The sequence below is a fragment of the Schistocerca gregaria genome, chromosome 8 (assembly GCF_023897955.1).
Source record: "Schistocerca gregaria isolate iqSchGreg1 chromosome 8, iqSchGreg1.2, whole genome shotgun sequence".
Taxonomy (NCBI): Eukaryota; Metazoa; Arthropoda; class Insecta; order Orthoptera; family Acrididae; genus Schistocerca; species Schistocerca gregaria.
The window spans coordinates 321,728,591-321,745,434 of record NC_064927.1 but is presented as its reverse complement, the minus strand read 5'-3'; the positions used below and the strand labels follow the sequence as shown (position 1 = coordinate 321,745,434).

Sequence of the window (16,844 nt, the reverse complement as noted above, 5' to 3'; positions counted from 1 at the left end):
TTTCTAAAGAAGACAAGAACGTACATTCTATTTCATTTCAGTGCAATACAGTAAAATGACTACATTGCTCTATTAAATCCTAATTCTGATTTAAACTTAACACTATGAACTAAAACACTTATCTTAAGAGTTTCTGTGAAGTGGAAGGAGTTCCCCTACAGAACGTTCTTTAATTCTACAGTTTGTGGTGTTGCTGAGAAACTGTCATAGTCGAAAAATAATTTTTAAATGAACACACAGCCATTTCACTGTGTTGTTCTTTATTTAATTTCGGCCTTTTATGCCATTTTCAAGTGACTGAGTTAATGGCATTAACACATATTGCAGGACATCAAGCTCAAAGTTGTCCATAAATTAAGACAAATATTCGCTCCCCACAAAATGCCAGATGCAAAATCATCATCTTGTAAAAAGACCAATATACATTCATTTTTGCATATATGCTGTATAAGTGCATATACACAGTATACGTATATATATATGCTGTGATGTGGTTGTAAAAACACTCAGTCTTTTTAAAGAGGGAACTGTAGTGTTAACACCTGATATAATTCTTAGAACACGCTTTGGTATTATGAAAGTACTTCCCTGTGCGTTGAGACACGCCAGAAAAATTCCACAACTCAATACTACGAAGAAATCTGAATATAAACCAGTTTTCTCGTTCGTTTCTCATCTTTGTAAAAGATGATAATTTTACATCTGACACTTTGTGGGAGCGAATATTTTTTTTTTAATTTATCGACAACTTTGAGCTTGATGTCCTGCAATATGTGTTAATGACATAAACTCAGTCACTTGAAAATGGCGTAAAAGGCCGAAACCTGGGTCGTAATTACGAGGGTGAGTCAAATGAAAACCTTAAACATTTTTTTTAAATATTATTTATGGGTTTGAAGTGGTACAAAGCTGTATCACTTTTCAACATAATCTCCCCCACGCTCAATGCAAGTCCTTCAGCGCTTACAAAGTGCATAAATTCCTTTAGAAAAAAATTCTTTTGCTAGCCCGCACAACCACTCATGCACCGTGTGGCGTATCTCTTCATCAGAACGGAACTTCTTTCCTCCAATTGCGTATTTGAATGGTCCAAACATATGGAAATCACTTGGGGGCGAGGTCTGGTGAGTATGGTGGATGAGGAAGACATTCAAAACGGGTGAACCCAAGTTTCGTCCCCAGTAATGATTCTTGCAAGGAAGCCATCATCTTCTGGTTCAAAGCGCCGAAGTAGTTCTTCACAAGCATCAACACATCGTTCTCTCATTTCAGGAGTCAGCTGCCGTGGCACCCATCTTGCAGACACTTTGTGAAACTGGAGCACATCATGCACAATGTGGTGTGCTGACCCATGACTGATCTGTAAACATGCTGCAATGTCATTCAGTGCCACTCGGCGGTTTTCCTTCACTATGGCTTCAACTGCTGCAATGTTCTATGGAGTCACATCTCGTTGTGCCTGTCCTGGACAAGGAGCATCTTCCACTTCCTACTCCATTCGTAGACTTGCTGCTGTGAAAAAACATGCACCACCGTTCTGTACCTTCATTCGTCGATGAATTTCAATAGGTTTCACACATGCGCTACGCAAAAACCGAATAACAGAACGCTGTTCTTCCCTGGTGCAAGTCGCGGCCATCTTTATACTGATGCTGCGACGGTATGCGTGCATCTGCACTATGCTGCCATCTACAGTCCATTCTGCACGCTGTTTGTAGCACGCTTACCAACTTACAGGATAACGGCGCGAAATTTCGATTTGTTATTACAAATTTAATGTTTTCGTTTGACTCACCCTTGTAATAAATAAAAATACAGTCAAATGGTGGTGTGTTCATTTCAAAATTCTTTAACTCTACAGGTGCATGACTATTTTACAATTCAAATTAGGTGCCTGGCACAGGATTCACGGGACCAACTTGATGCTATTTACCTACTGCTCGCTCTCGAACAGCACCTGAGAAGAAAGAACACTTAAATCTTTCCTTGCGAGATCAGATTTCTCTTATTTTATAATGATGATCATTTGTCCCTTTATAGGTGGGTATCAACAAAATACACTGGAGACTGAAATTCCGTAAAAAAGAGCCACCGCAATGAAAACTGTCTGTGTTTTAATGACTGCCACCCCAATTCACGTTTCATACCCGTGCTACTCTCTCCCGTATTTCGCGATAATACGACGCGACCTGCGCTTCTTTCAACTTTTTCTATGTCCTCCGTTAATGCTATCAAATGCGGATCCCACACCGCACGCCAATACTCCAGAAGAGGGCAGACAAGTATAGCGTAAGCAATCTGTTTCGTGCAACTGTTGCTTTTTCTAAGTTTTCTGCAAATAAATCACAGTCTTTGGTTTGCTTTCCCCACAATATTATCTAAATGATCGTTCCAATTTAAGCTCTTCGTAATTGTAATCCATATGTATTTAGGTGAATTTCTAGCCTTTGGAAGTGTTTGATTTATCGTGTAACAGGAATTCAGCGGATTCCTCTTAGTACTCATGCGGCTGACTCCACACTTCTCACGATTTACAGTCTGCTGCCACTTTTCGCATCATAAAGATGTCTTATCTAAATCACGGTGCACTTTGTTTTGATCATCTGATGACTTGGCGAGTCGGTAAATGACAGCATCATCTGCAAACAATCAAAAAGGGCTGCTCAGACTGTCTCATAAATCGTTTATGTAGATCAGGAGCAGCAGAGGGCATATAGCACTTCTTTGGGGAACGCCAGATATTATTTCTGTTTTATTCGATGATTTAACGTCAGTTAGTACGAACAGTATTAAACCCTCCCACTTTATCTACATGACATGTAATGTTTTCTAGCAGGTAGTCGATTACATGAGTATCATTGCATCTGACTCATTTCTGCACCAATGTTAGTCCTTGAGATCTTTGTAGAGGATTTTTGTTGTTCTAGTTTTACAATCGTGTTTTTCACTCTTTTTTGAGAATAGCGAAATATTGCTAGTGACAAAGAGCATAAATACATATATATGTTACCGGCCAAACCCGATTTTAGGATGAACTAGTTTCGCCTAGGTCAAAGTCGTTCATACTGTTACCGACAGGTTAAAAGAGTTTAACCCAGGTCGAATCGGTTTATCCTAGCTAGAATTTACATGCTTTAGGATAAACTGGTATGCCCTAAAAAATGGCTCTGAGCAATATGGGACTCAACTGCTGTGGTCATTAGTCCCCTATAACTTAGAACTACTTAAACCTAACTAACCTAAGGACATCACACACATCCATGCCCGAGGCAGGATTCGAACCTGCGATCGTAGCAGTCTCACGGTTCCGGACTGCGCGGTATGCCCTAGTCTGAACTACTTTCACCTAGTTTGTATCTTCCATAAGCTTTTCAAAATAAACTGAACAAAGGGATAGAAATAAAATAGTCAATTGGATGCATTAAAGTTATTTATTAACTAATCAGTAATTTCACATCTCTCACTAGATCAACTTACATATATCCATCCACAGAAATCACCTTGTCTGCAATTTGCTTATGTACTTATTTTTGCACGGTTTACTTTGGTGGCACTTATAATTGCAGAGTACTTTGTTTTTCGTACAGTTGCATTTGTTTGTTGTACAGTTTCTCAGGAAACTTCATTTCACAAAGCCTTGTCCTGATGCAACAGAATGTTTTGTGGCTGCAGTTCTTAAAGCTATTTCAATATCCTGGTTAATATCTCCCACATCTAAAAGCTTCTGAATGCAGACGTTGAAATAAGTTCTAAAAAAAATAAAAAAGAAGCTAAAAGAAATATTTTTTAATATTTTATTACAAAAAATATGGAAAATTTTAATAAAATTATACCTGCAATAATGTTTTTGAATTACGCCATGTTTGGTGTCAACTTTGCAGAGGCCCTCATCCGTCTTTTGAAGTATTACTCCAAATATGTTTCGAATGTCACCTCTGCCTTTATCTACATCTTGAACAGGTATGGTTACGTTGTCTCCAATGTCAGCTGGTGGATGGGATTTGTCAGAGGAAGTTTTCATTCTTTTAGCTTGTTTTTTTTTTTTTTAATTTTCTGTCGCAATTTTTCTATAATTTTGAATGTAATTTGTGTCAATTTTCTCAGTGTTACCACCATCACTGTCTTCGTACTGTTCAGTATTGCTGTCATCTTCGATTGCCTTCTTTAGTCATCTCCATCCTGAATATCATTTATGATTTCTTGCGGCAACGAAGCGGAAAGTTCTTCTCTGAGTTCGATTCCGAATGATGCTTTGTAAGGTGATTGTTTTATACCAGAGTGGTAAGCTCGATTTTTCATAAACTGGACATACCTTAATACTTGCGACCATTGCGTCGAATTGTTGTCCTTCAACGAAGAACTTATTTTCAATGTCGTGGTTGGCACGTTCAACAGAACCCTGACTTTGGCTGTGCCTTGGTTTTCCATGCACAATTTTCAGTTCTGCCCAAAGCTTTGCGAGTTCACTTACAACATTATTCTCTGACATTATCAAATTGAAGAATGCACGGCGCCCCTACAGTTAGGAATATGCCATTCAAATTATAAGCCAATTTCTTCAGCCCTCTTTGATGTTAACGCACGAAGGAGGATAAATTTTGTGAGATGGTCTTGGTAAATTAAAATGGATTTTAAATTCTCGTCTGGTTGTGTTTGGAAATCAATCAAATCGACTTGGCATCTGCTATTCATTTCCGAATGGAGAATTGGCTTTGAAGCTAGCCCTCTTTTTTTTTGTCTTCTTGTATTGAAAAACATCACATACTGATAAATAGAGGCATATAATCACCTTTCTGATATTGACATATTTTTGTCAAACAATAAACTGGTAGCCAAGATCGCAGGAATTCTTTTTATTCCATGATTATCGGTTTCGGCGAAACTAAAGTCGCCATCATCGGATCTTAGGACACCGGTAATCACGGAATAAAAAGAATTCCTGCGATCTTGGCTACCACTTTATTGTTTTACAAGTATCTAGATCGCCCCCACAATGTGCTCCTTACAATATTGGCGTATTTTTTTGATGCCTCGGCTAGCATCCTATCGCGACCTCCATGACCCACAGATACATGAGCTGCGTCAATCACAACATAAAGTTCATCAGCTGGAACAAAGTATTTTATATTCCCTTCACACCCTGCAATGGGTTTTTCACATCACCAACTTTCAAAACACCAAATCGTCTCATTCTTCTTTTTGTAATGATGTTTTTTTTTCAACTTTTCCGCGTCTTCTACTTGTTTAACCAAATCTGCATATTCGTCTATTTGTTTTCACTCTGCAAAATTTCCTCTAGAAACTTTTCTCTCCATAGCTTTTGATTGGCTTGTCTACTACACGAAGACTCATTCACGATGAAACGCCACACAATAATTATTCTAGGATTATAATAAAATCGTTTAAACGCAACCAGCAACTTAACACGCGCATTCGTCGATGCAAAATACCGTTCAAAAAAAAAAAAAAAAAAAAAAAACAGTGCGAGCGTAGAGTAGTTGAGAGGCGCGAGGGGCGAGCCAGAGATGATACGGGGATTCCCCGTTCGTACAGGCAGCGACATGCGTTCCGACTAGGCAAAATTAGTTCAGACTAGGACGTACCAGTTTATCAGAAAACATGTAAATTCTAACTAGGATAAACCGATTCTACCTAGGCTAAATTGTTTTACCCTATCGGTAACAGAATGAAAAAGTTTGACCTAGGCGCAACTAGTTCATCCTAAAATCGGGTTTGGCCGGTAACATATACATGCCGTGATGTGGTTGTTAAAGTACTGTTTTTTGGAGAGAACTGGAGGATTAACACCTGGTATAATTCTTAGAATACGCTCTTGTGTTCTGAAAATATTGTCCCTCTGCGTTGAGATTTCCCGGAAAAAAATTCCGTAACTCAGTACTAAGTGGCAATACGCAAAACAAACTAGTTTTCTAACAGTAATCATACTTACTGTACTGCAAACATAACTGAACTGAGATACTTCTTTAATTCCAGGCAGCGAGTTTTCCTACTAAGGTAGCTCTTTATGTGCAGACCCAAAAACTTAACACTTACTGTGTCTTGTATTTCATCGACTGGGAAACGTTTCTTACATTCAAGCGTTTCAAGGATACGACAGTAACTGATATATGTAAATCAGTGGCCGTAAAATTGAGTAATAGCGCGTTTTTGTCACTTTTGACATCACCGCCGCTGTAATTTTTGCTTTCGCTGTCGTTACCATTGTTGACTTGTGAATTAGTGATGAATTGTGTTAATAGTTTATTCCACTAGAGGAAATCCTCATCAAATTTTTGAACGACACAGCAATTTGATGAACAGTTCGATTTTGCTTATTATATCAAACGAGTCTTCTACAACTACTACCACTTATCTTCCTCTGTTAATATTCTCTCGCTGCAGTTTAAGTGAGCTCTCTGATAACTAAATGTCCGTGTTCAGCAAAGAGAGTGTCAGTACGGAATGTTCTGAATCTTTTCTTGTGACTAAATGAATGAAAGTTTTAATAAGGGACTACATCTCTGCTTTTTACACAGCTTCATAAAACGGAATACTCTTTCTGAAAAGATAAGGTTGACGACGGATTAAACGTACTGCCATAATAAGAAGTATTATCAGTCACTAACACTGAGTTTGGTGGGAAATTTGGGATTAACTTGCTGTTGAGCAATTTCTGGAAGTTTTGAAAGGTCACGATACTATACAGGTTGATTCTAAAAATAAAAAAATCAAGCACTGTTAATAATACTATTTACCAAATACAAATAGCGCCATTGCCGGTTTCGAACTCACAACGGCTGTTGACGTTTAAAATAACATTTAGCTTATGATATGCAAGTAATTTGACTATTTTCCTTGTAGCCAACATCGCACGCACAGTATAAACTAAATGTAGAGTAAAATGTAAACAGCTGTCCAAGGATGAAACTGTCAGTTCGAAATCCGTAACGGCTCTATTTGTCTTAAATAAACAACATTATTAACAGTGGCTAGGTGCTCTTTTTTACTTTCCTGTAAGAATGTCCCTATATTTTTACTCAGTCACAGTCTCACTATGAAAATTTTCTAAAAGATTCATGATATTGTGATGATAATTTGATATGAACATTAATGATATGTTTAGCTCAAATCCATTATCAGTACTAGTTTGCGCAACAATAGCCCGTTTTTCCTCGGAGACCGATGCTAGTTGGACTTTCCCCAATCATCACTCCAAAAACGATGTGTAGTATGCGAATAGTGAATGTATATAATAGACCTATTACTTCTGTGCCCTGTGGCTTCGAAATATAGCATCTGTTCTTTATTAATGTCTTTTTCCCCATGTATAATTTTTGCTTACTTGCCATTTTATCCATCTACATCCTAAACCATTGATACTTTTTTGAAGATCCTATTTACATGCGTGAAAAGATTTCCTTCTCAGCGTTCCGTTCCTCAATTGGTAAAACAGAAACCCTTATAGGGTTACTTCGTAGTCCATCTCTCTGACTGACTGTTAGGAATTCTTTTTCTAGGGAATAAGTAGACTTACCAAGCTGGAATTTGTGTCTCGTACTAATGCCTGTGGCCCCTTTGCGATGTATAAAATTTAAACTTGTAAGATACGTCCATTTATGTCACATACACACATCAAAAAACATTTTGCATCACCGCGGTTCCCAAAACTCCTGAAGATAGTAGTTGACTGTGGATATTGAGACACAGTCCCTTTGACTATTCAGAGATGTCACTAAACCCGCCCAAGGATGTAAACAACCATACATGAGCAGTGCCTATTAAACGGAGGGGGTCCGACAGCCGATTAGTTCCAGTCATTCCACTAGCAAGGAGGTACACGGCTCGTGTTGTGTGTAGTTCAACCATGCCTAGGCAGTCAATACCGCGGTTCGATCGCGTCGGCATTGTTACTTTATGCCAGGAAGCGCTCTCGACAGGGGAAGTGTCCAGGCATCTCGGAGTGAGCCAAAGCGTTGTTATTCGGACATGGAGGAGATACAGAGAGACAGGAAATGTCGATGACATACCTCGTTCATGCCGCCCAAGAGTTATTGCTGCAGTGGATGACCGTTACCTACGGTTTACAGCTCTGGGGAACCATCACAGCAACGCCACCATATTGAATAATGATTTTCGTGCAGACACAGGACGTTGTATTACGACTCAAACTGTGCGCAATAGGCTGCATGATGCGCAACTTCTCTCCCGACGTCCATGGCGAGGTCCATCTTCGTAACCACGACACAATGCAGCGGTGTACAGATGGGCCCAACAACATGCCGAATGGACCGCGCCGGCCGGAATGGACGAGCGGTTCTAGGCGCTACAGACTGCTACCGCGCGACCACTACGGTCGCAGGTTCGCATCCTGCCTCGGGCATGGATGTGTGTGATGTCCATAGGCTAGTTAGGTTAAAGTAGTTCTAAATTGTAGGGGACTGATGACCTCAGCCGGTAAGTCCCATAATGCTCAGAGCCATTTGAACCATTTTGAATGTTCCGCTCAGGTTTGGCATCAAGTTCTCTTCACCGATGAGTGTCGCATATGCCTTCAGCCAGACAATCGTCGAAGACGTATTTGGAGGCAACCCAGTCAGGCTGAACGCCTTAGACATATTGTCCCGCGAGTGCAGCAAGGTGAAGGATCCTTTCTGTTTTTGGGTGGCATTATATGGGGCCGACATACGCCACTGGTGGTTATGGAAGGCGCCGTAAAGGCCAGCCTCCGACCGATAGTGCAACCATATCGGCAGCATACTGGCGAAGCATTCATCTTTCTGGACGACAATTCGTGCCCCCATCGTGCACATCTTGTAAATGACTTCCTTCAGGATAGCGACATCGCCCGACTAGAGTGGCCAGCATGTTCTCCAGACAAGAGCCCTATCGAACATGCCTAGGACAGATTGAAAAGTGCTGTTTACGGACGACGTGACCATCCAACAACTCTGAGGGATCTACGTCGAATCGCCGTTGATTAGTGAGACAATCTGGACCAACAATGCCTTTATGAACTTGCGGGTAGTATGCCACGACGAATACAGGCATGCATCAATGTAAAAGGATGTGCTACTTGGTATTAGAGATACTGGTGTGTACAGCAGTTGGACCACCACCTCTGAAGGTCTCGCTGTATGGTAGTACAACATGCAATGTGTGGTTTTTATAAGCAATAAAAAGGGCGAAAATGATGTTTATGTTGATCTCTGAAGGTCTCGCTGTGTGGTGGTACAACATGCAATGTGTGGTTCTTATGAGCAATAAAAAGGCGGAAACGATGTTTATGTTTATCTCTGTTCCAATTTTTTGGACAGGTTCCGGAACTCTAGGAACCGAGGTGATGCAAAACTTTTTTTGATGTATGTACTTTGATACTCACAAACTCATTTATCGAAACCTATAGGTTACTTCCCGTTGACCTATGATAATGAAGTTAGCTAAGAAGCAAGATTTCACAGTACAAGTAAGGAAATAATCCGAAAACTGTCAATTTGTGGTATATCACAGAAACAATATTTTTTTGCCATTTGCTGCCTGTCTGTTAAGATCTATTTCTTCCAGCAACGGTGGAAGTATCAAGTTGAAATTTGTGTCACGTACTAAAGCCTACGGTCGTTTGGTGATGTAAAAGGCTTAAGTTCTTAGTTCAATGCAATCAGATGATACGGCCATTCATATCACAATTGTTGATATCTTGGTAGTATAGATAACGATAACAGGCAAATATCGTCGAAATTCTCGATTCCCAGGATGGATGAACTATCCATACACATAATTAAGTTTGTACAGGACCCTTAGCGTCCGAGTCCTATCCAGATCTTTTAAAAATAGGAAATAATGTCCTCAGTGTTGGACACAAACGGTTAGTTTTCTATAACCTATTTATTTTCCATCCAATAACACATATACAGTGTCTTTTCATAAGAACGTACGGGATTTTAGAAGATGGCTGCGTGGAAACAATAAAGCGGACAGGAAACAGACACGTATCACTGGGTAGAACATCATCACTCTTTTTTTTTTATCTCACATTACAGGTGCTCAAAATGAACACCGTTTGTGACGCTGCATATGACAATGTCATGCGTGAAATTCAGTGCTGCCGTTGCCCAGAGAGGCACAATGCAACAGCAGCCAGTTTGGAAATCTGTTCATCGAGTTGCCTGAATGCAGGCGCAAATAAATTCGATGTGGCAATGCGGAGCAGGTGATATGTCCCCCATCAGGAACGACCAGTAATCCGGAGCATGAGCCGTGCCCCGGCACGAGTGCCAGAGTCCTCCTTCACCCCCCCCCCCCCAACTCTCTCCGTCTCCTCCTGCCACCTCTCTGTCCATATCCGCCTTATGTCTCTCTGTATCCACTTCCTCCCCTCCCCTTTCTGTCCATCTCCTCTCCCCCCTCTATGCTCTTGTGCCTTGTTTATTATTATTGCCCATGAGCACTTGGTAGAGAACTGAAGTCGCTGAATGGGTAAATCGGTTGGGATCATTGTTATATGGAGTATGTGAGACTGTCCTGCAAATATATCTGTATAGATAGTAGCTTCTTCGATAGTATTTTGTGCAGTTTTACCCTGCAGATGGGTAGGTTACAATGTTTGGGACAATTGAGTTTCTGTAGTGGTATTCTAATCATAAGACTATTAGCCATAAATACAACTTTCCTGTTTCCTGTGCTAATTCAGTTGCAGTAATAAGGCACTGGACAAACTCGATGGAGCTCCTGCACATTTCAGTCGACGTGTTCGTACGCTTCTCAACAACAGATTCGGTGACCGATGGATTGGTAGAGGCGGACCAATTGCATGGCCTCCACGCACTCCTGACCTCAACCCTCTTGACTTTCATGTATGGGGGCATTTGAAAGCTCTTGTCTACGCAACCCCGGAACCAAATGTAGAGACTCTTCGTGCTCGTATTGTGGACGGCTGTGATACAATACGCCATTCTCCACGGCTGCATCAGCGCATCAGGGATTCCATGCGACGGAGGGTGGATGCATGTATCCTCGCAAACGGAGGACATTTTGAACATTTCCTGTAACAAAGTGTTTGAAGTCATGCTGGTACGTTCTGTTGCTGTGTGTTTCCATTCCATGATTAATGTGATTTGAAGAGAAGTAATAAAATGAGCTCTAGCATGGAAAGTAAGCGTTTCCGGATACATGTCCACATAACATACACTCCTGGAAATGGAAAAAAGAACACATTGACACCGGTGTGTCAGACCCACCATACTTGCTCCGGACACTGCGAGAGGGCTGTACAAGCAATGATCACACGCACGGCACAGCGGACACACCAGGAACCGCGGTGTTGGCCGTCGAATGGCGCTAGCTGCGCAGCATTTGTGCACCGCCCCCGTCAGTGTCAGCCAGTTTGCCGTGGCATACGGAGCTCCATCGCAGTCTTTAACACTGGTAGCATGCCGCGACAGCGTGGACGTGAACCGTATGTGCAGTTGACGGACTTTGAGCGAGGGCGTATAGCGGGCATGCGGGAGGCCGGGTGGATGTACCGCCGAATTGCTCAACACGTGGGGCGTGAGGTCTCCACAGTACATCGATGTTGTCGCCAGTGGTCGGCGGAAGGTGCACGTGCCCGTCGACCTGGGACCGGACCGCAGCGACGCACGGATGCACGCCAAGACTGTAGGATCCTACGCAGTGCCGTAGGGGACAGCACCGCCACTTCCCAGCAAATTAGGGACCCTGTTGCTCCTGGGGTATCGGCGAGGACCATTCGCAACCGTCTCCATGAAGCTGGGCTACGGTCCCGTACACCGTTAGGCCGTCTTCCGCTCACGCCACAACATCGTGCAGCCCGCCTCCAGTGGTGTCGCGACAGGCGTGAATGGAGGGACGAATGGAGACGTGTCGTCTTCAGCGATGAGAGTCGCTTCTGCCTTGGTGCCAATGATGGTCGTATGCGTGTTTGGCGCCGTGCAGGTGAGTGGCACAATCAGGACTGCATACGACCGAGGCACACAGGGCCAACACCCGGCATCATGGTGTGGGGAGCGATCTCCTACACTGGCCGTACACCTCTGGTGATCGTCGAGGGGACACTGAATAGTGCACGGTACGTCCAAACCGTCATCGAACCCATCGTTCTACCATTCCTAGACCGGCAAGGGAACTTGCTGTTCCAACAGGACAATGCACGTCCGCATGTATCCCGTGCCACCCAACGTGCTCTAGAAGGTGTAAGTCAACTACCCTGGCCAGCAAGATCTCCGGATCTGTCCCCCATTGAGCATGTTTGGGACTGGATGAAGCGTCGTCTCACACGGTCTGCACGTCCAGCACGAACGCTGGTCCAACTGAGGCGCCAGGTGGAAATGGCATGGCAAGCCGTTCCACAGGACTACATCCAGCATCTCTACGATCGTCTCCATGGGAGAATAGCAGCCTGCATTGCTGCGAAAGGTGGATATACACTGTACTAGTGGCGACATTGTGCATGCTCTGTTACCTGTGTCTATGTGCCTGTGGTTCTGTCAGTGTGATCATGTGATGTATCTGACCACAGGAATGTGTCAATAAAGTTTTCCCTTCCTGGGACAATGAATTCACGGTGTTCTTATTTCAATTTCCAGGAGTGTATTTTCTTTCTTTGTGTGTGAGGAATGTTTCCTGAAAGTTTGGCCGTACCTTTTTGTAACGCCCACTTAGCTGAAGCAGCAGTGACCAAGACAGCTAGCTAGCTTACTGAATGTTTCAAAAGCAACTGTTTCAATAGTCACGACAGCCTACACAAAACATGGCAAGACAACAGCGTGTAAACGTAATAGCCGGCGTAATTCAAAACTAAATGACAGAGATAGTCGTACGCTAACACGGATTGTGTCATAATAATACAAAACTATGGCAGCTAAAGTGACTGCAGAAAAAAATGGCTCTGAGCACTATGGGACTTAACTTCTGAGCTCAACAGTCCCCTAGAACTTAGAAATACTTAAACCTAACTACCCTAAGGACATCACACACATCCATGCCCGAGGCAGGATTCAAACCTGCGACCGTAGCGGTCGCATGGTTCCAGACTGTAGCGCCTAGAACCGCTTGGCCACTGCGGCCGGCGGGACTGCAGAGCTCAATAGTCATCTTCGAGACATCTATCGACACAGTCCGCCGTGAACTCCATAAAGTGAATATTCACGAGCGAGCTGCTATACTGAAACCATTAGTGACGACAACCAACGCAAAGAAGCGTAAAACATGGCGTCAGGGGCATAAATCCTGGACGGCTGATCAGTGGAGCCACGACATATGGTCCGACGAGTCAACGTTCTCGTTATTTACAACATCGGGAAGGGTTTACGTCTAGAGAACGCCAAAAGAAGCGTAAAATCATGATTGCTTGATTCCAACGGTTAAGCATGGAAGTGGAAGTGTGATGGTGTAGACAGCCATATCATGGTACTCTGCTAGCCCACCATTACTCTCAAAGGCCGTGTTACAGTCAAAGATTATGTGAACATTTTAAGTGATCAGGTTGCTTCCCATGATTCAAATGTTGTTCCCCAACAATGATTCCATATTTCAGGACGATAATGCACCCATTCACACAGCCACGACATTACAATCGTGGTATGAGGAGCATGCAAACGAACTGCCACGCCTTCACTGGCCAGCACAGTCCTCGGACTTGAACATTATAGAAACCTTGCAGAGCAGACTCCGGGCCATATTAGCGCTTCCCTCGTCATTAGAGGAGTTCGAAGAAGTTCTGATCGAACAGTGGAATAACATCTCACTGGAGAGTATACAATCATTATAAGCCAGTATTCCAAGAAGAATCGCAGCTGTATTACGTGCAAACAGGGGTCTAACCCCGTATTAATAAACCATTCCAAGTAAATACAGGTGTTGACATTATTTTATAAATCCCCTGAACACAGACCATTTCTCAGATTTTTGCACTCAGGTTGCCACCTAATCGTGACTTACTTAATTTCATAATCGAAAAAAGCCGTTCACACAAAAACGCTTGTCGAAATATTTTACCACGCTCGCCCTAAATAACCAAGAATTACACTGGAATGAGATTTTCACTCTGCAGCGGAGTGTGCACTGATATGAAACTTCCTGGCAGATTAAAACTGTGTGCCCGGCCGAGACTCGAACTCTTTCTTTCAGGAGTGCTAGTTCTGCAAGGTTCGCAGGAGAGCTTCTGCAAAGTTTGGAAGGTAGGAGACGAGGTACTGGCAGAAGTAAAGCTGTGGGTACCGGGCGTGAGTCGTGCTTCGGTAGCTCAGTTGGTAGAGCACTTGCCCGCGGAAGGCAAAGGTCTCGAGTTCGAGTCTCGGTCGGGCACACAGTTTTAATCTGCCAGGAAGTTTCAAGAATTACACTACAGATCAATCGGCTCCATCTGCACATGCACAGGGGTGGTTTCGACTGAAACGGTAAACGGTCTTGAAAATAGCTCGAAAACTGGCCCAAGTGTGGCAGTGTTCTGAAAACCTTTAGAACACTATCCTTTTCCCTTTATAAATTCAACAATAGTGGGTGTTAAATCGAAAACTCGTCCTAGGCATGGCTCCTTATTTGACCAACGTATTCTGCAGTAAAATGTAAAGTCTCCGTAGTCTTTGTTGAATTCTAACGAAAACTGTTTGCATGCAATTCAGGAAACTTAGCTGTTCTTACCACCAATTTCATCACGTGCTGCACGCCGTCAAATTTAGCATAAAGTTCTTCTTTATGTACAGCATAATAAATCCCGCCTGTCGATAGGTGTAATATTTTGCTCTCTCGTCGTCAATTAAACCGTCAAATTATTTCTGCATGTTTTTTATGTCGTTTCTTAGCAAATTTAGAGTATCCGTCAATTATCTGAATGTATAATACAAATTGAGAATTCTCATCCTTCTCTTGAGTCATTCCCATTCATTTTTAAAGGCTTGAGATGGGGCATCTGTAGGCTGCCCCTTTTTGTACAAACAACCACTGTTCCTAAGAACTTCCTTTCTGCCACGAACCAATAGCGAAAGGTTAACAGCGCTGACACCGCAATTCTGCTGAACCGAAGAATGAAACATGCCTCACCGCAATAGCAAATGAAATGTCGCAGTTCTGTTGAGTACCTGCCGGTAAGTACCAAGAAAAGCCGAGACTGGCCGAGCCTCGGCCCACACAGTGCTCAGGTGTAGTTTGGCGCTCCGTGGCCGACCCTAGTCTATACGTTCTGACACACCTGCCCCCTGGCGGGGCGCTCTGTTACTACGCTACGGCGCATATTACGAATCGAAACTAATGTCTATCCGCTGACGTGTCGTTTTTCTGTATGTCTTGTAGTTTCTGCACAGTCCTCTTCGGAAACCTCGGTGATACAGGGTGATTGTAATTAAAGTTCTAGTTTCAAAATGCTTCAAGGGAATCTGATATCAGCCTTCCTGCAAAATAGTGGCAAGAGAACGGAGACGGATAACAATCGCGTGCCCTTTTCTCCAAAGTCGACCAGAAACGCGCAGTATTATTGAGAGCCGGTGACTGTGATGCTGCGAGAGATGCGACAGTTCATTCTCATGCTCACAAAACCAGTCCTGGACGATGAAAGCTGTGGGAACAGGACAACTGTCATCTTGGAACACAGCAGCACCATCGGTAAAAAACCATTGTACTATGAGATGAACCTGATCAGCCAGAATGGGCGCAGGATCTTTGGCAGTAATTCGACCTTGCAAGTAACCATGGCACCCATGGAATATCACGATATGGGTGCCCAAATCACCGCCGAACCCTCCGCGACCCCGTCTTTCACTATTGGGACGTAAACTCGGCCAGAAGTTGGAAACAGTGTGAAGCAAGACTCATCAGAACAAATGACTTTCTTCCATTGCTCCATACTCAAGGTTTTATGTCTACAGCACCACGTATTTTTGCTACGGGTATTTGCACCACTGATGGGTGGTTTTGGAATTCCATCTTGTGAGTTGACTGCGAGTTGTGGCGTCCTGGAAATATTATATGCTTGGAGTTGGGGCGGCCGCACAGGAGGCTCGTCAAAGCCGCGGCCCGGCAGCGACCACGTGGTGCTAAACGTCAGCTTGGCAACCGCGTGATGCCACACAACGGCCGGTCCAGCCGCTTGGCTGGGAATTCCGCTGTGGCGAGGGGGCTGCTTTATGTTGATAAAGGAGACACTCTGGGAGTGCCAAAGATGGCGGACATGTGAAACCATCATGGCAGACATTTCACAATTAGTATAGAAATTAATAGTAGCCAGATGAATCATGATATCTCAAAAAGAAACATGTACATTACCATTGTTTGCACGACGATTCTGATGGTGTAATCAGATTTTCAATATCTTTATTAGTTTAAAGTTTAGTATCTGACTAAATTATACAAGTAACATGCAGCAACGAATTTCGAAAATATAAACGATTCATCGGATTTTGTCAATCGCCGTGTTTTTAGAAAGCTATTTATGTAAACCTAAATTGGTATGAATTCAAAATTGGTTCAAATGGCTCTGAGCACTATGGGACTTAATTTCTGAGGTCAGCAGTCCCCTATAACTTAGAACTACTTAAACCTAACTAACCTAAGGACATCACACACATCCATGCCGCCCGAGGCAGGATTCGAACCTGTGACCGTAGCGGTCGCGCGGTTCCACACTGTAGCTCGGCCACTGCGGCCGACTTGGTATGAATTACAGGCATATAACTTAAATAGTACATGAGTTATTAGAGGTCAAAGTGGCTCCTTACTATTGATCGCGTCAGGCCATAAGTACTCCACAGTTACACGAAAAAACGGTAGCAGCACGCTTATAAATATATTGATTCTTCCATATCTTTGTTAATATCCGTTATATGCTATACGTGAAG

General features: G+C 43.1%; 1 protein-coding gene across 9 annotated transcripts in view; it reads left to right on the top strand.

Moving 5' to 3' along the window:
- The window catches only part of LOC126284265 (RIMS-binding protein 2-like), a 1,431,128-nt gene that overhangs the window by 280,654 nt on the left and 1,133,630 nt on the right, over positions 1–16,844 (top strand). The gene's annotated exons all lie outside the window — the stretch shown is intronic.